The sequence below is a fragment of the Rattus norvegicus genome, chromosome 15 (genome assembly GCF_036323735.1).
Source record: "Rattus norvegicus strain BN/NHsdMcwi chromosome 15, GRCr8, whole genome shotgun sequence".
Classification (NCBI taxonomy): domain Eukaryota; kingdom Metazoa; phylum Chordata; class Mammalia; order Rodentia; family Muridae; genus Rattus; species Rattus norvegicus.
Window position 1 is genome coordinate 72930216 of NC_086033.1, and position 27626 is coordinate 72957841.

Below are 27626 nucleotides of genomic sequence, written 5' to 3' on the forward strand. Positions count from 1 at the left end.
ATTTATATAATCTTAATTATATAGCAGAAATAACTGTATGTACATTGGATACATCCCAAATATTTTGCTAGGTTTGACAAACATCCCTGCTGTTTAAAATTAAAATAAGAAGACAAAATTTCCAATTTGATTTGTCCATTAAAAAAACATTTTATACTATTCTGTATATCTCAACTTATGTAACCATGATTTTTTAAAAATACAATATGTTTCCACAGAATATGATTTGGACGCTTGAGTTCTCCGTACTTAGAAGACCAACCCTCAGAAATGCACAGTTGAAGGCCTCTTGGGTTTCACAGCAAGATGAGTCTCATAAAAGTAATAGCAAGTTCAAATTCAAAACAGAATAATTTTATTTCTAAACAGAGAGAGAAAGAAAAGGAATAGAGTGAAGTGGATGGGAAAGGAGCTGGATAGACTCGGCAGTTAGAGGGGGAAATCATGATGAGAATGTATCATACAAGAAATTGTTTTTTTCAGTAAAATACACTTTTTTTCTAATTAATGGCATTGACTTTGAGATCTATACATAATAAATGTGATAATTGCAAATTTTTGTAAAAAATTGAGATTCAGGTTTCTAGGAATCATAATAAACAATAAAAAAAATAGCAACAGTAACGGTTTGTATATGCTTGACGCAGGGAGTAGTGCCAGTAGGAGGAGTGGCCTTGGTGGAGTACATGTGTCACTGTGGGCATGGTCTTTAAGATCCTCTTCCTAGCTGCCTGGAAGCCAGTCTTCTAGCATCCTTCAGATGAAGATGTAGAACACTCTGCCCCCACCTGTACCATGGCTACTGGATGCTGCCAAACTCCCACTATGAAGATAATGGACTGAACCCTAAACTTGTAAGCCAGCCACAATTAAATGCCATCTTTATAAAAGTTGCCTTGCTCATGGTTTCTGTTCACAGCAGTAAAACCTTAAGTAAGACACAACCTTTTCTCAATAAATAGAAACTTCATTATATTAGGTTCTACTGCCAATATACTTAGCATCATTTTTTATTTGTCAACAAATGTTTGTTCTGAAATTTAACTTAATCACAGATCATTTCTTACTTATTTATTTGTTTATTTTATTTATTTATTTTTCACTCCAGATTTTATTCCCCTCTCAGACCCAAGGTTTCCACATCCCATACCTCCTGCCCCCACTACACCCCTCCCTGTCTCCGTAAGAATGTCCCCACCTCACTCTCCCTACCAGACTCACCTACCTAATCTTCCTGAGGCCTCCAGTCTCTTGAAGGTTAGGTGCATCTTCTCTGACTGAACCCAGACCCGTGAGTCCTCTGCTGTACATGTGTTAGAGGCTTTATCTCAGCCCGTGTATGCTGTCTTTTTGCTGATACAGTGTCTGTTGAGATCTCAGGTTATTTAAGACTGCTGGTCATTTCAACTTAAACAAAATCTCTTTATTTCAGTACTCCAGTTGTTGATACTTTGGTATACAACTTCAATATCTATCTCTTGCTCCGGACAGTGGGATTACATCTAAGTGGCTTTCTGTGCATTTACCACCAACCTGGTTTAGTCTATTTTCAGGAAAGAAGAGTCTCTTAGTCATTTTTTTTTTGTTTTTTTAGAATAAGAACTCACTTATGCTGACCAAGAACAGTAACCTTAGTTTTTCTCAGACATGAAATATCCTTGAAAGCTGCTGCCTCACAACTTTGAATTTGCTTTGTTTCTCCCCTAAAGGTTGTTTCTAGGACACACTTGACAAATTCCCCCACATTTTGCAATTCCTCAACTGGTCCCTCATCAGAAATGACATCTTCGGACACTGCCTTTTCATCATTTCCCTGAACCAATTTTGTCTTTAGTATTATCTCTGTAAAAAAAAAACATTCAGTTATTTAAATACCATTTTGTTTATATAATAAAACAAAAACCAGAAAGCACTTGAATTCTTTTAATGGTAGACTATCATGTTTGTACAAGTTGCTAAAGATTATATACTTAAGTTGCATAAAGTATGTGTTTCACACATGTAAGACCCATGAGATTGTATACACATTGAACAAATATTATTAATACTAATAATAAGAGAAACATACAAAAATGAAGAGAACTATTAAAGGCAGGGATATTATTCATTTGCTCTGAGTACAGCTAATATCTCTAATTCAGGGTTTTGTTTTTGTTTTTCTTCTCAGCCTGTGATTGTATAACCTTGACTGAAACTATTATTCAATGGAGAAGTCCTTGAAATGTAATTGCAAAGGCAGGAACCCACAGGGGAATGGGGATCAAAAGCTCTCTTCACTCCAGATGCTACAAAGCCTTCCCTTCCAGATGCTTCCGACTTTGCTCCCCAGGTATTTTTAAATTAGGAATCTGTCTTAGCTGGTGCAGGAAGACAAGAGGTCAGGCTAAATAAGATGATTCACCTAAACCTATTTAAAAAGAAAGTGGCCTACGAGTCTCCTTGCTAGTGTAAAGGATTATTTAGTGAATCCGATTGCTGAGTTTCTAAATATCTCAGCAGTTCGAAAGGGAAAAAAAAGGGAAAAAGAAACTTGCTATCCTAATTTGATCAGGCCAGACACTGAAAATAGAGAAACCTTTATCAGACAGCCTGAAATCCCAGTGCTCTGGAGAAATCCTGATGGCTGCTTTCTGTGGAAGAAGCTGAAGTACCCCATGGCTAGAATGTCATCAGTGTGATTTTAATTCACTTCTTTACAGAGAAACAATGTAACATAATCAGATCATTGCTCCAAAATTAAGTATACGTAAGTATAATTTTGGGAGGCGTCTTTATTCTTATAGAATTCTTATAGAGTATGTTGAAAAGAGTGCCGTGTGATATTTTTAATTATTGTTGCCATAACCCAAATTTATCAGTAAATATTTATTCATGGCATGGAGTTTATAAGAGAAAATGAACAGAAAGGAAAAAATATGTGAAGTGTAGCATTTCTTCCTAATTCAAAAACATTAGGCATTGTTCTTACACATTTTTGCCAAAAAACATAAATAAAACTGGAAGAGGTTTTATGGTGGTATGTTTCCTATAAACTTGAGCGCTCCATGTTATTAAGACAAATCAGAAGTCCTAAAACGAAACCCAGGCCAACCCTCATGATAATAAATCCATATAGACAGAAGAAGAAGATGAAAGGCAGAGACGGAACAGAGAAAGCGATTAAGAAAAATGCCTTTTAAAATCAGGGGAGTTATTGGAGACCAGGTGCAAAATACTACTCACAGAGAAATCATAAAAATTTCAAGACGGCTCTAAATATGAATACTAAAAAGCTATGAATATTGGCAAATTTTTATTTCAATGTTTCTCTGTGTTCCTTTTTTTTTTTATTATACAATGAGACCCAATGTGAGGTAATTAAACGGTACAGAAACCAAATCAATATATCCATTGGTGTGTTGTAAAACCTATATAAGAAACGAATGTTTATTAGAACTTCTGTGCCCATTATTCTATGAATTAATAAGGCTAAATATTTACAAACAAATTTATTGGAAGAGCTAAATTAAATAATACAATTTTGAAAATGTTCAATAAAGCTAATTTAAAAGCAGTGAGTCTACTTTTTATTACCTTGGAATTGAAAGAGTTCTTTGGTAAATTTTAAGAACTTCCAGTTTTACTAATGCTGAAACATACTGAACTGAAAGCTCTGTCAAACTATTTGTAGTTGAATCAAAGGATACTACAATCCTTCTAATGCTCCTTACCCCTCTGGATTCTTCTACAAATATTTAAAACATAGAAGATAATTTTCATGCATGAAGATATTATAAAAAATTGGGAAATACAATCTTCATTGTTCATTGTTGCACTTGAAAGTATAATGGTTTGAGATAGAAGTTAAGGTTTTATGTACATTATATTGTACATCATTTCCATTTTTGCTAAATAATTTAATAATTTCAAATTATATGTATTGTCTTAACTTTCTATGATACTGAGGAGTAAAGCTCAGGATTGGTACATGTTATCAAAGTGCATGAGGAAACATTTAAGACCTGGTATCATTTATTTATTTTTAAAGGGAGTTTTAAGGTTTTGAATCTGTATATGGTTTTGTGTCTGTATGAAGGATAAACATGTGTTCTGTACTCGTTTCTCTCCAGCTGAAGCCTGGAAAGCTTTAAGGCTGGGCAGTTTCTCAGTAGATAGAGTAAAACATACTGTCTTGTAGATAAATTTGCTAAAACTTAACAAGTACAAAGCTCAAATGCCTGTGAAGCTCCTGAACCTGACGAGAAACACTGGGCCCCTCCAATCCATCGCTACTGAAAAGACAATGACTTTTGTTGCTGGGCAGTGTTAGACAAGCATAACCAACAAGAGAAGGCTCATGCTCACTTAGCTATGCAAAAAGACACCCTCCATTGGAGCAGGTTTCAGCATTCATGAGCCCTATGGCAAGCTGTCTGTGGTCTTTTTGCAAGTAGTTCACCCCTAATCCTGTAGGTAATTGGTAAAACTCATTTGTTCATCAAATTGGACTTTGATTACATTTAACTTTTGCTTGTCTTCTGTTTCTCAGTTCTGGAGAAATGATATTTCTTCATGTTTCCCCAGAAATAGTGTCAAGCATCCACCTCTGTATCTGTCAATCTCTGGCAGAACCTCTTAGGAGGAGCTGAAGGGGTTTGCAACCCATAGGAAGAACAACAATGTCAACCAATCAGACACCCAGAGCTCCGAGGAACTAAACCACCCACCAAAGAGTATACCAAACAAAGAGTACACTAGGCATAAATCCAATGTCCACAGAGGTGAGAAAAGGATACTTGATTCTTTGAGGGCTGCAATAACAACGGGTTGTGAGCTGCTAGGCTTGTCCTTACAAGCATTATAACCTCTTAACTGCTGAGCTAGCTTTCTACCTGGATTCTGTCATTCGCAGGTAATCATCAGTATCTTTTAAAATGAAGGGAAATGTGAACTAAATTATAAGCCTTTATAATTAAAAAATGTACGTACAATTCTAAAAATATTATAGATTTTATTATCTGTATTGTATTTTTAAATAAATGTATATTCTAGTAACACCATGTGAACAGTCATTTTGCACTTATTTATTTGTATTTCTGTAACATTTTTCTCCTGATATAAAAAAGAATTTGGGATCTAAAGACTTTCTGGTCATTGATCTTCATAATATTAGAATTTCATCACCTGTCAGAGAATTTGATAATGTAATACTTCATTCATTTTGTTGGCCCACACCTTTATAGCCTCTACAATCTCCATTAACTTTAGAATGATAAGATACCAAGCAATCTCGTGACTGAGTGAAATGAAATTGATCAGGGAGGCAGTGTCAAGATGCCATATGACTAACGAAAAATATTTATCTTCCTCACAAGAAAAGCATGACCAAAGCTTAATTCTAAATATTTTTAAAAATGGCTAACCAGTTGCAAAATACATAGCAAAATTTAAATGGCAAAAAATTTTTACAACTCATATAATAAAAATATAATTAATGTTTAAGGTGTTACTAAACTGTATAGATGGCTGTTCATATGCTATGTCATTCATGTAAAAGTCAGACGCTCATTGACTGGAATTTTATGAATGACTTTTTCATGTTGCTTGTTTGCCAACCGTTTTTGGTGTTTGCTCTTTAATTACTACAGTTTTGTTATTAATTTTACTGTTCAGTTCAAGCACTGGGTATATTACATGCAATCCCTGAAGTTAGTTTTGAAATACCCAATAATCCAGTATATCATTGATTTAGAGACTTTAGAAATTGCTCAGAATTTCAAATGCTGTTCTCTTCCACAGGAACAGAGTTTGGATCATGACACCTTTTTCTAGTAGCTCATAAGCTGCAGATTTCATATCCAGAATATAATAAATTATATTCTAGGTTCTGCAGGTGTACACACACACACACACACACACACACACGCACACACACACGAACACACCCACACATAATAAATAGTGGCTGCAAAGGTCACAATATTTAACAGCTCTATCTGCTCTTCCAGAGAACATGGATTCAATTTCTAGTACCTAGTAGGGAGCTCACACATTTGTAATTCCAGTCTCATGGGAATCCGATATACATTTCTAGATTTCACAACTGCATATATGTAGTTCAAAGAAATTCATATAGGAAAAACACTAATACACACAAAGTAAAAATAAATGAATATCAAATTATTTTTAAATAGTTTAGATATAATTTTATCATGTGACAAGCAGTCAGCTAATTATTAATAACTTTAGATTAATTAGAAACTTCCTGCATTATATGTTATAAATTTTGAGGGAAACAGAAAATAACTATATATAACAACAGTACAGAATCAAGGAACAAATAGAGTAAATCTCTTCACAAATGACTATACAGAAAAGATTCATGAAGTTGGTACTAACATATTTTCTTTCGAATGCATCTTCCTATAATGATTATTCAACCACCATGATTATATTAGAAATTGCTATTGGTTTACCAAGACTTACATTTTTAAAACATTTGACACAAGAGGGTAATTATTAATGTCACAAATAAATGATTCTATGCTTATATATAGTATTCATAAATTATTTATATTTCTGGTTTCAGATTGTACAGAAGCAATTTTAAATTATTCCCTTGTCAGTTAATTAAATCAGTGCATTTAATGGTAGTTTGGTGGTTGTAAGAAAATTGTCATTAGATTACAATTTTGATTGACTGTTTCTAAAAAAGAAAATATTCTTAAAAATCTCTCTTCATTAAATTTACATTTATGAGAAACTTATAAAAAGTCTTTAATTTTAACTATACACACTTAAGTGTGAGTTAAAATGTAATATATTAAATTCTAAAATTCTCCATGTTTTGAATATCAAGTGATATTAATAGGTGATTTAAGAGACAAATGAAATATTAATATCTTAATAAATCTATGGGCAATCTTTTGAAAAAGGCATTTTTATTATTAATTTCTTTCCACTAGTACTTTACATCTTATGGGTTTTTAAATGTATTTTCTTTGAAGGAGATTTCAAGAGTATTTCCTTTTTATTTATTATGTAAATTTTTTGTAATATTTGTAATCATTGTGATCAAAATTACATTTGAATTCTGTAAACAAGTATGCTATTCCCCACTAATGCAGAATGTCTCTGATATGACAACATTACTGAAGCTAAAGCTTGTGAAATGTGTTCATGGCCTAGATGATGAAAACATTGAACTTCCCTCCATCTTTATATTAGACTATGCCTAAAGAATGCAATTTTAACAATGAATGTGAGCAAAACTAGAAACCCTTATTTATAGCTTGCAACACTTTTAATATATGGATTAATCTCAAGTAAGTGTTCAGCATTACATAGAAACATCACCAACTCACATAGTGTCATAATGTGAAGATACACAACACACACAGTGTAAATATGAACTACTCTGCTGACTCAAACATTCCAGAGGACCAGTGGAAGAATTGTAGGAGATATGCAGGAAAGCTCACCATAAGGAGAATGAGATAAATTACTGTATGAGAAAACCCTTAAAATTTCACCCAACAGTGCTTAAATATAATTAAAATAGATACAAGCCATGCTTAAAAAGTATTAAACATAGCCAGATAAAGCATACATTAACTACAGGTATAACAGCATTTTGACTAAACATAAAGTGTTCCCTTCTTTCATTTGAATCAAAGACTTTATCTCAAGCATGGATAATAGATATCTTGAAACTTACACTAAACAGCTGAGATGGGTCAGGGTTTAAGGATGAGTACTGCTCCTGTACAGGACTGGAGTTTAGTACCCAGAGCACAGAATTGATAGCTCACAAAGGGTGACTGCTCTACCACCAAGAGATTCCGAATATCTGATCACTTTTTTAAGTTTTTCACACATTATAGTTTGACCTTATGATTTTCCTTCCCCTAACTCCCCCCATATATTCTCCATCTTGTTAGTCATTCAACTACATTTTCATTCTTTCTCTCCTCAAAAACATGAAACTAAAAATGGAAATCCTAATATCAAAGAGTTGAAACAAATAAACAAAAGGAATAGAAAACATACCCTCTCAGAGGAAAAGGGAAGGGAAAATGGCAGGAGGAACTCTGTGAGTGGGAGTACGACAGGGGAGGCAGCGTTTTGAATGTTAATTAATTAATTAAAAAAAGATCAACATAAAATTAGTTCATAAGTATGTGAGTACACACACACACACACACAGACAAATGAGGTCTATCTTCTTTTGGTTAACTATACCTGGGCATGGATCATAACCTGGAATGTGGTTCATAATCCCAGTGAAACTGATTTTTTGGAAAATTAATTTTTTTTTCTTGTCAGAGGTATAAATTGCAAAAGCTCCCACCAAGGGGACTCTAAGTTAGCAATTGAAAATGCCTCCTAACAAAGACAATCAATAGATTCAACAGATCTTCATGGATTTGGAAAAATATATTCAATCTCACCTGAATATGCAGATGTAGATGCATCTTCAAGCCCCATACACACTCTCTGCTTCTGCTTCGGTTTGTTGCTGTGTCTTTCTGCTTGTCTGTCTGCTTGCCTGTTTGCTTGTCTGTCTGTGTCTCTCTTTTTTCTCCCTCTCACCCTTCTCTCCAACACACACACACACACACACACACACGCACACACACGCACACACACACACACACACACACACACACACACACACACACACTCCAAAGAAGGATAGCTAAAACAAACATGCTTAATGGATGATCTGCTGAAAGTAAAAGCAGATCAAGCAGATGGAGCTACTATAGATTTTACCTTGTGTCAAAGAGCCATAGTATATAAAACAAGGTATTGGCATAAAAACAATCATATGTGATACATGGAATAGAAGATACAAACAGACAAATAACCACACATCTAGAGATGAGTGCTTTTTGACAAAGAAGCCAAGAATACACATGGCAAAAGCCAAAACTGCAACAAATGGCAAAGGCCACGTAGGATGCTGCAAATCTAAAACTTATTAAAAATTGATAATATATTCATAATTATCACTGTTTAATACACTAAATTCAAAATGGATTAAGGAGAAGGACCTCAAGTTAAGAAAAGAATGGTTTCCTAAACTTGATAGAAGAGAAAGTAAATAATAAACTTGAAATTACAGGATTTCTGATAGCACAACTTTAAAACCAACAATTAAAATGGACCCACAGGGAACAGAATTTCTTCTTTATAATAAAGGACAGCATTTCTCCAGCAAAGCAACATTCTACAAAATGTTCAAAAAATATATACCAAGACTTTTGTGCATGTGATATTAATTTTAATATCTACTTTAATATATGATCTAAAGAATAATGATGTCTACAAAACTGTACATAGAATGAAACAGTCTTCTCAAAGAATAAAACTCAAATTGCCTGAGAATTCCTTAAAGAAATATTCAATATACTTAATCTCCAGGGAGATATATGAACTAAAACAATGAGATTTTTGTTATTACCCAGTAAGAATGGCCAGTTTCAGTAATACAGTTGACAGTGCATGCTGGTGAGGATGCAACATGGGAGTGCAAGCTTGTACAGCCACTAAAGAAATCAGTGTGTTTTGGTTCCTGATAGAGCCAGCACCAGAACTACTTCAGGATCCATTGGCATCATTGTTGGCTGTTATGATGGTTGTTCTTGTTTCCTAACTTGACTGCATTTGGAATTAAGGAACCCCATAATTGGGCACACCTGGGAAAGACTTCTGTTTAACTTGAATTGGGATGACCCACTTAGTAGGTGGGAAAACCCACTGGATCTTTGAAAGAGAAAGACACACCTACAATCCAAATCTGTTGAGGTGGGAAGACCCACATCTTACATGTGCCATGCCTTATGCTAGAAGCCTATATAAGGACATGAGGATTTCCTTACCCTCCACCTCCCACACCACCAAAATTCCCCACGAACTGGGGCCTCCAGCCTTTGGAGTGTTAAGTGCATTTTTTCTGACTGAGTCCACACCTGGCAGTCTTCTGTTGTGCATGTGTCGGGGGCCTCATATCAGCTGGAGTATGCTGCCTGGTTGGTGGCACAGTGTCTGAGAGATCTCTAGGGTCCATGTTAGTTGAGACTGCTGGTCTTCCCATAGGGCTGCCCTCCTAGTCAGCTTCTTCCGGCCTTTCCCTAATTCAACCACTGGGTTCCAAAGCTTCTGTTCATTGTGTGTGTAAAAAATTTCTGCATCTGACTCTTTCAGGTCTTCTTGAGTCTATCTTTCAGCTGCTTGTTGGGTCTTTCGGAGGGCAGTCATGATAGGCCCCTTTTTGTGAGCACTCCATAGCCTCAGTAATAGTGTCAGGCCTTGTGGCCTCTCCTTAAGCTGGATCTCACTTTGGCTTGTCGCTGGATATCCTCTTCCTCAGACTCTTCTCCATTTCTGTCCCTGAATTTCTTTCAGACAGGAACTATTATGGGTCAGAATTTTTTTTCCGGAGCTGGGGACTGAATCCAGGGCCTTGCGCTTGCTAGGCAAGCGCTCTTCCACTGAGCTAAATCCCTATCCCATATGGGTCAGAATTTTTGATTGTGCAATGGCAACCCCATCCCTCACTTGATGCCATGTCTTTCTCCTGGAGGTAGGCTCTACAACTTTCTCTCTCCTCACTGTTGGACATCTCATCTAAGGTCCCTTTAAGTCCTGAGAGTTCCTAACCTCACAGGGAGACTACTTTTTATGGACCATTTGAATAAGATATCTACTGACTCTGTGAGTGTTTCACTGGAGCCAAGGTTACAGGTTGAATATTAAATGAAACCTACAGTCTCAGGTGTTTGAATACATGGCTATCATTTACTGGTGCTGTCTTTGATGTTTCTCATGTCTCTGTATCTTGTTTCCATTCTGGCTATTCTTTCACTTCATTAACTGGAGTAACAAGGTGCTTACATGCTTATTCTTTTGAGACTGTCTCTCTAGGTATCTCTTTTCACCTAGGATATAAGGACCACTTCCACCAAGAAATCTTAGTGCTGAGATTCAAAGTTCTTTTAAAAAATCCTAATTAATTAAAGAGGATAAAAGATAATGAAAAGGATAAATTTAATACTTCTACTAAAAATATTCCCACTTAAAGCAAGACCTTGTAAAGAGTGCAGTTGCCCTTCCGTCATTTTAAAGAGAGTTGCATGGGAGAGATGGGTACTAAGTAATTATTATTTTAAACCATCAGTTAAAAACCTCTTCCCCAGCAAATAAAAAATATTTAAAGTAGTTAAAGACGAATAAACACTTCCAACATCAGGAGAGTAGTGTTAGGAGGATCAGAATTTCAAAGTCATTTTTATTTATATAGCAAGTTCAAAGCAGAACAAGCTACACGAGCCATAGTCTCAAAAATAAAGCTGCTTTGGGATACAACCTTAAACAGATTGCACATCCCTTTTTGTCCTTTATGATTAAATACAAATGTTTGACAATTAAATAATTGTGCCCTTATAACTTATATTAAAACTGCTGACAGTCCTCTGTGTACCTTCAATTATAATTTGCATAATTCTTTCTTAAACAAATATTTATTGAGTCACTATGTTTTGCTAGATAGCAAAAATTCATTATTAACCAAAATATAATTCTCTTAATCATGTGTGGCCTTAAAGAATTTAAATATATAATATAAACTCACTTTATTTGACCCTAAAATTGTTTTCAAAAATTTCTATTTTTTTATCGGAGTTTTGATGGAAAAATTCCCTTTTTCTTTTAAGAGAATGCAGATGGTATTTGCATTTTTGCTTTAATGATAATGAAGAACCTATAATGAGAAAAACACATTTTATGTAAGAAGGAATCTGAAACAAAGATAGATGATGTGAGCTGTAATGAAGATGACCTTGAGTCTAAAGTAACTAACTAAATATTGGATTTTCTTCTGAAATGAAGACATAATGCCAGTCTCCTGGATAAAACATGTTTGCAATGATTCATTATTCCATAATTGAGGTCATTGGGCTTGTAAAATGTATTATGTCAAGATTAATTCAGTAATGCAATGTTTAACATCTTTTCATTGTATATAAGTTTGAATAATACTTTGCAAATTGAATAAAAACTTTCTTCACTCATCCCTTAGCATTAATCATCTAAAAATGAATTACAGCTTTAAAGTAAACATCCCCATAACTTTATGGGATTATGTGTATGCACATGAAAGAAAGCTATACATTTTTCATTTTAAAGGATACAGTTATTCATAATTTTAAGGGAAAATTTAAAAAATGAACTATGCAAATTGGCTATAATGAGTCATTTCAAGACATTTGAAGATAGCATAATAGTTTCAGATATATGATAATAAATTGGATCATATGATTATATAGTTTGTATAAATTTTAAAAACCATAGGAAATGTATATCCCTTTGTCCTTATTTATATCAACTATTATCTTTTAATGAACTGAGCTAAACTTAAATTATGCCATATTATGATGTTTGATAATGTATTAATTTTTCATTTTTGATTAAGTCATTTTGAGTATTCACTGTTAAAGAATTAATTTCAGACAGCTATAGTATTTAAGCTTTCTTTCTTTATTTGATTCTTTTTTTTCTTTCTTCCGTTTTGGGTTTTAAAGACTGTTTCTCTGTGTGACAGCTATGCCTGCCCTGGACATGCTCTGTATACCAGGACAGCCTCAAAGTCACAGAGATGTGCCTGCCTCTGTCTTCCAAGTGCACATCACACTCAGCTTTTAAACATTCTTAAATCAAAATTTCCACAACAAACATGTTTTTTTAACTTAATGCTTATATGTTTTATTCACAATTCAACTTCAAGTCTTCCTATCAATAATTGGAATAAACATATTGGCCCTTTTCTCAAATGAAAATTCTTAGGCAAATAGATGGAACCAGAAAATATCATCCTGATTTGCACTCACTGATAAGTGGATATTAACCCAAAAGCTCGGAATATGTAAGATACAATTTACAAACCACATGAAGCCCAAGAAGAAGGAAATGCAAAGTGTGTATTCTTCAGTCCTTCTTAGAAGGGGGAACAAAATACAGTAAGAAATACAGAAACAAAGTGTAGAGCAGACACTGAAGGAAAGGCCATCCAGACACTGCCATCCCTGGGGATCCATCCCACATATAGTCACCAAACCCAGACACTATTGCAGATAGCACAAAGTGCGTGATGACAGGAGCCTGATATAGCTGTCTCCTGAGTGGCTCTGCCAGAGCATTACAGATACAGAGGTTGATGCTTCCAGCCAACTATTAGATTGAGAACGGGGTTCCCAATGGAGGAGTTAGAGAAAGGACTGAAGGAGCTGAAAGGTTTTGCATCCCCAGAAGAAGAACAATAATATCAACCAACCAGACCTCCCCCAGAGCTCCCAGGGACTAAACCACCATGCAAAGTATATACCTGGAGTGACCCATGGTTCCAACTACATATGTAGCAGAGGATGGTCTTGTTGGGCACCAGTGGAAGGAGAGGCCCTTGGTCCTATGAAGGTTTGATGCCCCAGTGTAGCAGAATTCCAGAAAGGATAGGTGGGAGGGAGGGAATGGGTAGGTAGGAGAGCGCATTGATAGAAGCAGGGGATGGAATAGGTGGTTTCCAGAGGGGTAACTGGGAAAGGGGATAACATTTGAAATGCAAATAAAGAAAATATCCAATTAAAAAAAGAAAATGTTAGTTTGGAAAACATAGATCTAAAAGATGATTTCCTATTTCAAGTATCATGTCTCAACAAATTTGTAAATTTCTGTATTTTACTAAAATAACACAAAACAAACTTTGGTTAATATTTTACTCTATGAGCCTTTTAAGTGGAGCAGCGATTAATTGAATAGCTCTGTCATCACTAAAGCAATCAATCTCAACTCAAAATGGCTGCATGGCCAAGGCCAAATGAGATAAGTCTTGCTAGCATACTCATTTGTCAGAGAGACTATTGAGGAATAATGCAGTTTCTTGTTTTATGTCACTGGCTTTTATATAGTGTGGTGCAGTGTAAACAGATGTGGTTTTAAACATGAAACCCTATATAATTTAAATTAATTTAAATGCCTACTTTTTATGTAAATATTTTACTATGTATAAAATTTATAAAACTGTTTAGGAAATTGATGTAAATGCTAGTGTGAAACTGATGACATATGTTATTACAATAAAATTGACAAATGCTTATCTTTACAAGATGTAACAATTAGAATGGTCATGGTAGAAAACAATGACATGAAGATAGGCATTGATTTGGAATTGTAATACAAAAACTATAAAGTTAAAACATAAAGAATATTATATATACATATATGGATATGTACATAATGAAGTAAATGATTATTGAATATTTGGACATTAGCATATTTCCACAAACATTAACATATCATCAACATATATGGACAAACTTGTGTTCCTTTATTCATTAATTTATATATTTATTCCCTTTACATGGCTTTCACAGAACCCAGGCCTTTCTATCCTTTCAGTCTTTCTCCCCACTTAGGTACCACCAGCTCTGGGACATCCAGTCACAGTAGGGATAAGAGCATCCCCTCCCAAGCATGCAGTATAGTTAAGAGAATTGGAGCAAAAGGGAGGGAACAAGTCAGAAACAGCTCCTGCTCCAATTATTAGGGGACCCACATGACTACTAAGCTGCACATCTGCTACAAATTATGTAGGGACACTAGGTTCCATCTCTCCATGCTCTGGTTGGTGGTTCAGTCTCTGTGAGCATCCATGGGCGCAGGTTACTTGACTTTGTAGGTCTCCTGTGGTGTCTTTGATGCCTCCAGCTTGCTCATGTCTATTGGTCACTCTTCTAAAAGACTCACCAAGCTCCACCTGGGTTTTGGCTGTCAGTCTCTGCACCTTTTTCCATCTGCTCCTGGATGATTTCCCTCAGGACACAGTCATGCTAAGCTCCTTGGGACATCTAGTCACTTTAAGACTAGGCACATTCTCTCCCACTGAGGACAGGCAAGGTGGCCCAGTTAGGGTAACAGGACCCACAGATATGCAACAGAGTCAAGAGTACCCCTGCTCTAGTTATTATGGTACCTATATGAAGACCAAACTGCACATATGCTACATATTCAGTCTATGTATGCACTTTGGTGGTGGTTCAGTCTCTGGGTGCTCCCTAGGGTCCACAGTAGTGGACTATGTTGGTCTTATTGAACAGACACTACACAGAGGTCTCCACATCTGACAGAAGGCTAAGATCTAAAATTTTAAAAATTCAAGAAGTTAGATACCAACAGACCAAATAAGACAACTAAAGGACGGGGTAGAGGGATAAGCAGAGAAATCTCAACAGCAGAGTCTGTAATGGCTGAGAAACACTTAAAGAAATGTTCTTAATCATCAGGGGAATGCACATAAAAATTACTCTGGAATTCTATCTTAAACCCATCAGAATGACCAATATCAAACTTAACTTAGCACATGCTAGCTAAGATGTGGAGCAAGGTTAACACTCCACCATTGCGTGTGGTTGGGCAAGCTTGTACAACGACTCTGGAAATCAATTTGTTTTTTTTGTCGGATTTTGTTGTTGTTGTCGTTGTTATTGTTTTGTTTTGTCTTTCGTTTTGTTTTGTATTTTCAGAAAATTGGGAATAGTTCTACATGAGCGCACCTATAGTACTCCTGAGCATATACCCAAAATATCTTCCACAAGACCACATAGATACTTGATCATGTACATTAATAGCAGCTTTATTCAAAATAACCAGAAACTGGAAACACCTCAGATGTGCCTCAAGTGAAGAATTGATCAAGAAAATGTGGTTCATTTACATAATAGGATACTATTCAGCTATTAAATACAAGGATATCAAAAAAATTTGTGGGCAAATGGAGGGAACTAGAAAATATCATCCTGGGGGTAGGTAACTCAGACCCAAAGAACATGCATTGTATGTACTCATAGTGAATTATAACCATAAAGCACAGGATACCCTAGCTAAAACCCACAGGCCCAAAGAATTTAATAACAAGGTAGACAAACTTTAAAACTAATATTTCTTAAAATGTAGCCAAACTATAAAATTCTTCATTTATAGAAATTGGTTGAATAGTAACAGAAGTATACAGTGTCTATTTATAAATACTAAAATTTCCCTAAAGCACACACACACAAATATCCCCAATATTTTATGCATACATATGTATTGGAGATACATACTTGTTAGGATAAATAAATCAGTTATAATATTATCCAATGTCACAAATAAAATTTTCATTTATACAAAACTTTTTGCTGTAGCAAGGAATACAGAAATTAAAAAATATTGGTTATTGTTCCTTACATTTAGAAGTTAGTTGGAGTAATATTCCAAACCAAAGTACATTTTCTTGAGTAAAACTTAGGTTTCTTATTGGATGGGATAGGGGCTTTGTGGAAAGAAAACCAGAAAAAAGGATAACATTTGAAATGTAAGTAAATAAAATAACCAATAAAAAGCACGGTTGAAGCTTTAATTTAACTTAAAGACCATTTTCTGTACAATATTCCTGAATTTACACAAATACATCTGTATACACAGATTATCTCCATTGCTGATTATTTTTTGCATAGCAAGGACACCTGGGGACTTTACATAATGCAGGTGCCTGACTCTTACTGATAGACATACTGATTTAATTGGGCTTTTTAATAGCCAGGGCGTCAGGGTTTTTAAGAGATTCCAGGTGATAATAAAATGTAGCCAAGGAATATGAACATTCATCTAACAAATCCTTTCTTGTCAATATTATGCATATTAGAGATATTTAAAATCTTTACATCTTGTCTCCTTTTCTGTCCAGACCCACGTGCTTACCTGAAAATTACTACCTAGCGAACCTTAAATCCATGAGACCAGATAAACAAGTTTAGCACACTTCCTGCAAAATCAAGATGGATGAGTATAATTAAAAGCCACTGGTGGTAATGATCACTTCGTAAAACAAAAAGAAAAACAAAAAACAAAAAAACTATAATTAGTGTTCATTTGCTTTCTGTTTCTTCATAGAATCAAGCACATCAAACTTTTTATGGTTATATTCATGTCTTCATAACTTTCTTAAACAGTAGTTAGCGAGGCATCTGCTCTTGGGAAGCTGTACACTGCTTCATTATTAGTAAGTACTTCTGTTAAAGTAACTGTAACATCCTCTCATGTAATGCTTCCTAAGGAAGCTCTGCTATAGACTTCAAATTAGCATTATATTTAGGTATTGGTTTAATGACGGCAATTATCACTGATACTGATGTGACTATTTCCTAGGAGTTATAGTCAATAGTCTGTCGCTGAAGAATGTAAGACAGAACATAATAGTTCATATTATTGAAATAGCCTTATGATTTTGTCTGATGAACTGTAACACCTTGTGGGGCTATTAAGACTGGATTCACATGGATTTCTTCCTATTTACTTAACGAGTTTTAATTTATGTCATGTAAATTTCTAACACTGGCTCATGAGTGAGGTCACCTTTGGGTATTCAGTCTTTCATAAGAAGGCTGATGAGATCTGTAGCTCTAAACTTTACCACATCTAATGAGCGTACATTCACACACACGCACACACACACACACACACACACACACACACCATTTATTTGTGGTAAGTACTAAAAAGCATAGGGGTAATTGTATTCAGGATTGTACCATAAATGTAAACAAATGAGAATAGCAAGATATCAAGAAAATTAAACTTCATTGTGAACAATATAAGAAATACAAGGAAAAGCTAAGAAAACTGTTAAATCAGACAACTAAGTGAATATAGTTATTTGACTAAATGATTGTGGTATCAATTCGCCTTCTAAAAATTATTATTTATACTCATAGATTTGGGCTGCTCTCAACTTTGGTCAGAAACTTTGTTTTCACAATGTGTAGTGGTGACTGCTAAGACGCATAACTTTTAAGGTTTCAGGTATACGTAACTATGAGTAGTTAACTAAAGATGGCAACCTGTATAAACTCCAACTCGAAAGGAACATCACAGAAGAGGAAGCAGAAAGAATGTAAGTTTGTAGATGGGATAGAGAATTGTGAAGTATTGATTTCTGGACATGACCAAGTTGTTGAGGCTATCACTGACACCAGTAATAATTCCCTGCATGGAGACCTGCTCGAGATCAAATTGGATAAATTTCCACCATGTATGGTGGAGAGGCTTTGAGGCCACATTAATACCACAGATATTACTGGCTGTGATATCTGCTGAATGAAGGAGTGTTATTATCACATGTGATATTGTCATAGTAAATCGTTCATGAGGATAACCTCATTCCATGTGTTATTACTAATTAGACTCAAATAATATTAATAATTTTTAAATGAAGCCATGAGTTTGGAAAGAAGAGGGTGGAAAGCATGAGGCAGTTAGAAAAAGGAATTATTCAGCAAAAAAGCTCGATAGATATTATAAATATATAAAATAATTAAGGAATAAAAAGATACAGAAATTGAGAAATGTTTACATATTTTATCCTGGTACTCTTATCCAAAGTATGTGAAATCATGAACAAGATTAATGTAGAATATTTTTCCTATATTTATATCATGCTATACATTTACTGCCATATGGATGACCAAACGTGTGCTTCTTTGTAGGATTGATAATATAATAATCTCACTAAGAAGGAGAAACTGTCTATAGATCCTGGATGAACAAGGGGAGAGTTCTAAAAAATATGTGGGGATGGGCATAGAAGGAGGAGAGAATTGGCTTCGGAAGGACGGAGGAAGTAAATACTATGCAGAGTAAAACAGCTCCTCTGACAAGTGAACACAACAAAAGTCCTTCTAGGTCTATACAATCCCACTAGGATGCAGATAGACATTGGGCAAAAGAGAAAAATATGACAGAGTCAGAGGATATACTCAACTGTCAGGAGAACAGTCAGGAGATACAGAGCAGAGAAAGAATGTATGTGTTAAGCCCTAACTTCTTTCTCAGTTTGTCTTTTATTTGTATAAAGAAGGGCTACTTTTTTAAGGTACTTTGGTGAAAATGGATATCCGCTGTAGGTGTTCTCTGGTAGAAATTGGGGGTCGCTTATGTATACTATAATATCTATCATAAGTAAATAAAATTTCTTCCTTTCCAATTTGTATCCCCTTTATCTACTTTAGTTGTCTTATTAGCCAAGCTAAGCCTAATCTACTATGATGAAGAGATACGGAGAGACTGGGCAGCCTTGCCTTGTCCATGATTTTAGTGGATTTGCTTTAAGTTTCTCTCCATTTATTTTGATGTTGGCTATGTGCTTGAGGTGTCAGTGGTATCTATCAAGAAAATTGCCCATTTCAGTTAAACTTTCCAAGTTGTGGAGTACAGGCTTTTGAAGTAAGATCAGTTGATTCTTTGGATTTCCTTAGTGTCCGTTATTATGTCCTCCATTGCCTTACTGATTTTATTGGTCTACTGGTGCTCTAGCTTTTAGTTAGTTTGGATAAGGTTTTGTTTATCTTGTTGATTTTTTTCAAAGAACTAGCTCTTCATTCCATTAATTCTTTGTATTGTTCTCTTTGTTTCTAATTTATTGATTTCAACACTGATTGTTTCTTCCAGTCTTCTCTTCTGTGTGTGTTTACTTGTTTTTGATCTCCAGGTTTGAGGTGTGCTTTTCAGTTGCTACTATGAGATCTCTCCAATATCTTTACATTCTCTTATTAGTTCTAGGTCTCAATATTTTATTGCATATGTATGTTGTATGTTCCTTCATTGTTCATATTGTCTCTTCACTCCTTTCCTTTTTCTTTCTTCTCTTTTTTACATTTGTTTGTTTGTTTGTTTGTTTGTTTTACATTCCAGCCATCGCCCTACTCCTGGTCCCCCTTCCCAAAGTTCCTTATCCCAGGCCTCCTCCCTCCTGTCCCCAAGAGGATCTTTCTCCCCACAAGCAGGCCTCTGCACTCCTTGGACCTCAAGTCTCTCAAGGTTTAGGCATTTCTTCTTCCACTGAGGACAAGCTAGGCAGTCTTCTGCTATAAACGTGTCAGGGGCCTCAGACAAGCTCCTGTATGCTGCCTGGTTGGTGGCTCAGTGAGTGGGAGATCTCTGAGGTCCAGGTTAGTTGAGACTGCTGGTCTTCCTATGGCCTTACCCTCCTCCTCAGCATCTTCCAGCCTTCCCTAATTCAATAACAGGTATTCCCTACTTTAGTCTATTGGTTGGATGTAAGTATCTTCATCTGTCTCAGTCAGATGCTTATTGGGCCTCTCAGAGAACATCCATGCTAGGCTCCTGTCTGTAATGACACTTTAGCTTCAATAATAGTGTCAGGGATTGGGGCCTTCCCTTGAGCTGGGTCCTAGTTAGGACTGGTCACTGGATCTCCTTTTGCTCAGTCTCTTCTCCATTTTTCCTCGCAGTTCTTTTTGACTGGAACAATTCTGGGTCAGAGTTTTTAACTGTGGGATGGCAACTCCATACCTTACTTGATGCCCTGTCTTTTACTGAAGTTGGACTCTATGAGTTCTCTCTTCCCATTGTTGGATATTTCATCTTAGTTCCCTCTCTTTAAATCCTGAGAGTGTCTCACCTCTCAGGTCTCTGGTAATTTCTAGAGGGTGCCCTCACCTATCATCCCCCCAAGTTGCATATTTCCAATCATTCTGCTGTCCCTCAGAGCTTCTAACTTTTGGACACAGTCCATGAATGTGAGGAGATTTTTGAGACCTTGTGAGAAAAGTTTAAGTAAACAGGACAGGGGTTAATCTCTGCTTCACCATAATAGAGCATGCTCTGTGAAGACACTTTTGTGCCCCTCCCAGGGATTACTCATCATCTTATCCATTATTATTTTGAATGTTGTTTCCAAACACAAATTGTCTTCATAACTGTATATGGCCTAATTTCATGTGACCTTGACTTTATCACAGTATACAGCTTGAACTCAAGTAAACTTTGCTTCATCCTCAGAATATCTTCAGAATATAAGTTGGCTAAATATAAGTTTATTATAGTTGGCTATTATGTGAGTATTTAGTCTGCCTCATTTTTTTGAGCTCCATTCTACCAGGTTTAGACTGCCAACTAGAGTAGTAATAAATAATGGTTATCAGTGAGGGAATTTGACTGGTACAAAACTAAATATATTTTGCTTATCTTCACTATTATAAATCTCAGAAGGAATATACCCAAAGAGAACTGATTGTTCACATAAATTTGATTTTTAAGTACTTAACAGTAACTTAAAAGTTCTTAATGTGGGATCAACAAGTAAGGAAGAGGTTGGTCTTTGAGCCTCTTCATGTGTAACATAATTATGTGTAAAGTTATTCATAAGAAAACAAAACAATATCCTAACCATTACCCAAATCATCAGCTATCCTAAGGTCAACCATATGCATTGTCTATTGTATCTTCACAAAATTTTTAAGTCGAATCTCTTTCAGTGAAAGATACTTCAATCAATAATTTTGTCTTTCTCTCCTAAATCACTGTTATATTTTTCCAATACATAAAAACATGCATTTGTTATGATTTCAACATTCACCAAGGCAAGTGAGTCTTTGAAGACTTTTCCTCCAATGCTGTTATATTTTGAATACTGTACTGCATTTTCAAATTACAGCAACATAATGAAAACCAGGTTCAATCCATCTTCTAACCAGTCTATTGTTATCACTGCATTTTGACTCATCACTGTGTTCTCATATTTCTTTCCTAAATACAACTGCTCATTTTACTCCACCCCATTTGATCATGAACCCTAATACTATGAATAGTAGGCTACACTTTTTCCTAAAAACTGGTTCACACTTTCATTATTTTTGCTCTAACTTATCAAATACATTGACTGTAAAGTAAAATACTGAAAATTCGTATTGAATTGTCTTATTTTATTTCTTGTTTCTTGGCCTTGAGAGCGTCCTTAAAGCCATCGGTGACACCATTCCATTTGCACACTCTGCTCACTCTTCTTCTGTCACATAATCATCACTTTTTTTCTATAAAACTGTAGATCTCTGCAACTTCTTAAATGCATAGTAATGTTTATCTCTTTTCACTGGAGATGCAAAAGATATTTTTTACATGAAATGGAAAAAACACTCTGGCATATATCCATAAGTTATACACATAACTTTTAAGATTCTTGTCCCTCTCCCACAATGAACATATTTTATTCTACCATATAAGGTTCACCCTGCATTTATGCTCCATGTACAAACTAAATGGTTCTAACAAATTGGTTATAATTAAACTACTCTAAAAGATTCCTAAGCTACCAAAATTTTCTGTAGCATGTGGCATTCTCACTGGCATAGAAAAGTACATTTTCCCCCTTGATTAGTAGCAAATTGCAACAGGAAAGCAAAAATTTTCAAACTCTGTAGCTAGATAACTAATCTTTCATCTTCCACAACCTTTAAAAATAGTATCATGGTATATGTACTGGTTATAAAAGCACATGAACGTGTGTTGGAATATTTTACATTCAATCCATAACATACTGCTAGCTCACAGAAGTTCATACGTGTCTCATAGAGAAAGATAAACATAGCCCCAGTTGAAAATTTCAAAATTCCACCTACCACCAGCAAATCCCTAAAGCTCATGTGTGAACCATTCCACAACACATTAAAGGAGTGACATCCACTGTGACTCCTGCTTTCAAATTATAGCCCTATGAACATATACACATTCCTCCACAATAACATATTGTCTCTCCTCATCTAACACACTAATGAGTGAACATTTAAGTTTATTTGGTACAAACCTTTCATTTGCAGTGTCACTCTATACTTTGCAGAATAAAACTAATTAGATCCCAGATCCAGTATACATTTTTATGGCATGCATTCCTCACTTCATATTATTTAAGTCTCAGCACTCTGCATGACCTCAGGGTTCAATATCTTCTCTTTTGTTTCTGCATTCACTCATCAGTTATCTCATGTAGGTCAATAGCCAAAAATATCATTTTTATTTCATGGTGTATGTAAGGGTCAAAGAACAAATATGTGGAATCAATTCTCTATTTTACATGGATCTGTGACAATAAATTAAAATTCTCATGCTTATAGAATTAATAAACTTGCTAAGCTATCTAACTGACATTGTTGATTTTTTTTTTATTAACTTGAGTATTTCTTATATACATTTCGAGTGTTATTCCCTTTCCCGGTTTCCGGGCAAACATCCCCCTCCCTCCTCCCCTTCCTTATGGGTGTTCCCCTCCCAACCCTCCCCCCATTGCCGCCCTCCCCCCATAGACTAGTTCACTGGGGGTTCAGTCTTAGCAGGACCCAGGGCTTCCCCTACCACTGGTGCTCTTACTAGGATATTCATTGCTACCTATGGGGTCAGAGTCCAGGGTCAGTCCATGTATAGTCTTTAGGTAGTGGCTTAGTCCCTGGAAGCTCTGGTTGCTTGGCATTGTTGTACTTTTGGGGTCTCGAGCCCCTTCAAGCTCTTCCAGTTCTTTCTCTGATTCCTTCAACAGGGGACCTATTCTCAGTTCAGTGGTTTGCTGCAAGCATTCGCCTCTGTATTTGTTGTATTCTGGCTGTGTCTCTCAGGAGCGATCTACATCCGGCTCCTGTTGGTCTGCACTTCTTTGCTTCATCCAACTTGTCTAATTGGGTGGCTGTATATGTATGGGCCACATGTGGGGCAGGCTCTGAATGGGTGTTCCTTCAGTCTCTGTTTTAATCTTTGCCTCTCCCTTCCCTGCCAAGGGTATTCTTTTTCCTCATTTAAAGAAGGAGTGAAGCATTCACATTTTGATCATCCGTCTTGAGTTTCGTTTGTTCTAGGGATCTAGGGTAATTCAAGCATTTGGGCTAATAGCCACTTATCAATGAGTTCATACCATGTATGTCTTTCTGTGATTGGGTAAGCTCACTCACGATGATATTTTCCACTTCCAACAATTTGCCTACGAATTTCATAAAGTCGTTGTTTTTGATAGCTGAATAATATTCCATTGTGTAGATGTACCACATTTTCTGTATCCATTCCTCTTTAGAAGGGCATCTGGGTTCTTTCCAGCTTCTGGCTATTATAAATAAGGCTGCGATGAACATAGTGGAGCACGTGTCTCTTTTATATGTTGAGGCATCTTTTGGGTATATGCCCAAGAGAGGTATAGCTGGATCCTCAGGCAGTTCAATGTCCAATTTTCTGAGGAACCTCCAGACAGATTTCCAGAATGGTTTTACCAGTCTGCAATCCCACCAACAAAGGAGGAGTGTTGCTCTTTCTCCACATCCTCGCCAGCATCTGCTGTCACCTGAGTTTTTTATCTTAGCCATTCTCACTGGTGTGAGGTAAAATCTCAGGGTTGTTTTGATTTGCATTTCCCTTATGACTAAAGATGTTGAACATTTCTTTAGGTGTTTCTCAGCCATTCGGCATTCCTCAGCTGTGAATTCTTTGTTTAGCTCTGAACCCCATTTTTAATAGGGTTATTTGTTTCCCTGCGGTCTAACTTCTTGAGTTCTTTGTATATTTTGGATATAAGGCTTCTATCTGTTGTAGGATTGGTGAAGATCTTTTCCCAATCTGTTGGTTGCCGTTTTGTCCTAACCACAGTGTCCTTTGCCTTACAGAAGCTTTGCAGTTTTATGAGATCCTATTTGTCGATTCTTGATCTTAGAGCATAAGCCATTGGTGTTTTGTTCAGGAAAATTTTTCCAGTGCCTATGTGTTCCAGATGCTTCCCTAGTTTTTCTTCTATTAGTTTGAGTGTGTCTGGTTTGATGTGGAGGTCCTTGATCCACTTGGACTTAAGCTTTGTACAGGGTGATAAGCATGGATCGATCTGCATTCTTCTACATGTTGCCCTCCAGTTGAACCAGCACCATTTGCTGAAAATGCTATCTTTTTTCCATTGGATGGTTTTGGCTCCTTTGTCAAAAATCAAGTGACCATAGGTGTGTGGGTTCATTTCTGGGTCTTCAATTCTATTCCATTGGTCTCTCTGTCTGTCTCTGTACCAATACCATGCAGTTTTTATCACTATTGCTCTGTAATACTGCTTGAGTTCAGGGATAGTGATTCCCCCTGAAGTCCTTTTATTGTTGAGGATAGCTTTAGCTATCCTGGGTTTTTTGTTATTCCAGATGAATTTGCAAATTGTTCTGTCTAACTCTTTGAAGAATTGGATTGGTATTTTGATGGGGATTGCATTGAATCTGTAGATTGCTTTTGGTAAAATGGCCATTTTTACTATATTAATCCTGCCAATCCATGAGCATGGGAGATCTTTCCATCTTCTGAGGTCTTCTTCAATTTCTTTCCTCAGTGTCTTGAATTTCTTATTGTACAGATCTTTTACTTGCTTGGTTAAAGTCACACCGAGGTACTTTATATTATTTGGGTCTATTATGAAGGGTGTCATTTCCCTAATTTCTTTCTCAGCTTGTTTTTCTTTTGTATAGAGGAAGGCAACTGATTTATTTGAGTTAATTTTATACCCAGCCACTTTGCTGAAGTTGTTTATCAGCTTTAGTAGTTCTCTGGTGGAACTTTTGGGATCACTTAAATATACTATCATGTCATCTGCAAATAGTGATATTTTGAAGATACAACATACCCAAACTTATGGGACACAATGAAAGCTGTGCTAAGAGGAAAACTCATAGCGCTGAGTGCCTGCAGAAAGAAACAGGAAAGAGCATATGTCGGCAGCTTGACAGCACACCTAAAAGCTCTAGAACAAAAAGAAGCAAATACACCCAGGAGGAGTAGAAGGCAGGAAATAATCAAACTCAGAGTTGAAATCAACCAAGTAGAAACAAAAAGGACCACAGAAAGAATCAACAGAACCAAAAGTTGGTTCTTTGAGAAAATCAACAAGATAGATAAACCCTTAGCCAGACTAACAAGAGGACACAGAGAGTGCGTCCAAATTAACAAAATCAGAAATGAAAAGGGAGACATAACTACAGATTCAGAGGAAATTCAAAAAATCATCAGATCTTACTATAAAAACCTATATTCAACAAAATTTGAAAATCTTCAGGAAATGGACAATTTCCTAGACAGATACCAGGTATCGAAGTTAAATCAGGAACAGATAAACCAGTTAAACAACCCCATAACTCCTAAGGAAATAGAAGCAGTCATTAAAGGTCTCCCAACCAAAAAGAGCCCAGGTCCAGACGGGTTTAGTGCAGAATTCTATCAAACCTTCATAGAAGACCTCATACCAATATTATCCAAACTATTCCACAAAATTGAAACAGATGGAGCACTACCGAATTCCTTCTACGAAGCCACAATTACTCTTATACGTAAACCACACAAAGACACAACAAAGAAAGAGAACTTCAGACCAATTGCCCTTATGAATATCGACGCAAAAATACTCAATAAAATCTGGCAAACCGAATTCAAGAGCACATCAAAACAATCAACCACCATGATCAAGTAGGCTTCATCCCAGGCATGCAGGGATGGTTTAATATACGGAAAACCATCAACGTGATCCATTATATAAACAAACTGAAAGAACAAAACCACATGATCATTTCATTAGATGCTGAGAAAGCATTTGACAAAATTCAACACCCCTTCATGATAAAAGTCCTGGAAAGAATAGGAATTCAAGGCCCATACCTAAACATAGTATATGCTGTATATGCAGCAAACCAGTTGCTAACATTAAACTAAATGGAGAGAAACGTGAAGCAATCCCACTAAAATCAGGGACTAGACAAGGCTGCCCACTCTCTCCCTACTTATTCAATATAGTTCTTGAAGTTCTAGCCAGAGCAATCAGACAACAAAAGGAGATTGTTGATTTTTTAAATAGTTTTTTAAACATTAGGTATAAGAATTGTATTATTAAACTGTGTTATTTATGTGGGTGATAAGTTATAATAAAATATATTAAGTGTATTTGTTACATTAAAATATATTAATGATTGTTTGGGACTACCTTGCTAATACAGCACTTGTTTCGTATGCACACAGGCATATATTTGATCCATGGCACATAAAAGGAATGATATGTGTGTAACAAGAGATTTTAAAATGAAATATAGACCAAGAGGACAAATCATAGAACTTGTGCGTCCACATCCAGCTTCATTTTTTTCTTTCATTACTAAGAGATTATTTTATTTCCTTTTACGTTTTCTTACCTCATAAAATTATCACTTAGTTTCAAAATAAGGTATTTTTTGTTTCCTTCCTGATTAATGTAGAAACAATACCTATACATTTTAAGATACAATTTTTTATATCCTATCCATATCAGCTAACACACTGTGCCCTTAGTTCATTATTATAACATATTTTCTTGAGTGTGCGTATAAATTACAACTTCTTCACATGAAAAAATTTAATTGACAAATATACTTTACATGACTTTGGTAGAGTTTTGTGTTTGCTGCACTGCTGCACTGTTCAATTTTATTCTTATTTTTTCCTGTTTTAAATATCACCCCACAAAGATCCAGACATAAGTAAAAAGTTTAACTCATGAGAGAATTAAGAAATTGGAAACTTGGGAAACTTGCCAAAGAGCTTGCATCCAGCACTCCGTCAAAGCAAGCATTTAAAGAAAGTCAGCTGCTCAAGCATGGCAACAGATTTTTCCCCTCATCTATTCCAGAAGGCAATTGTAAATCCATGAGACTTGTAATACATGGATCATAATGTTTGTCTCTTATACATTTTAATGAAATATTTTCTTTGTTCCACGTGCACTATCAAAACAAACT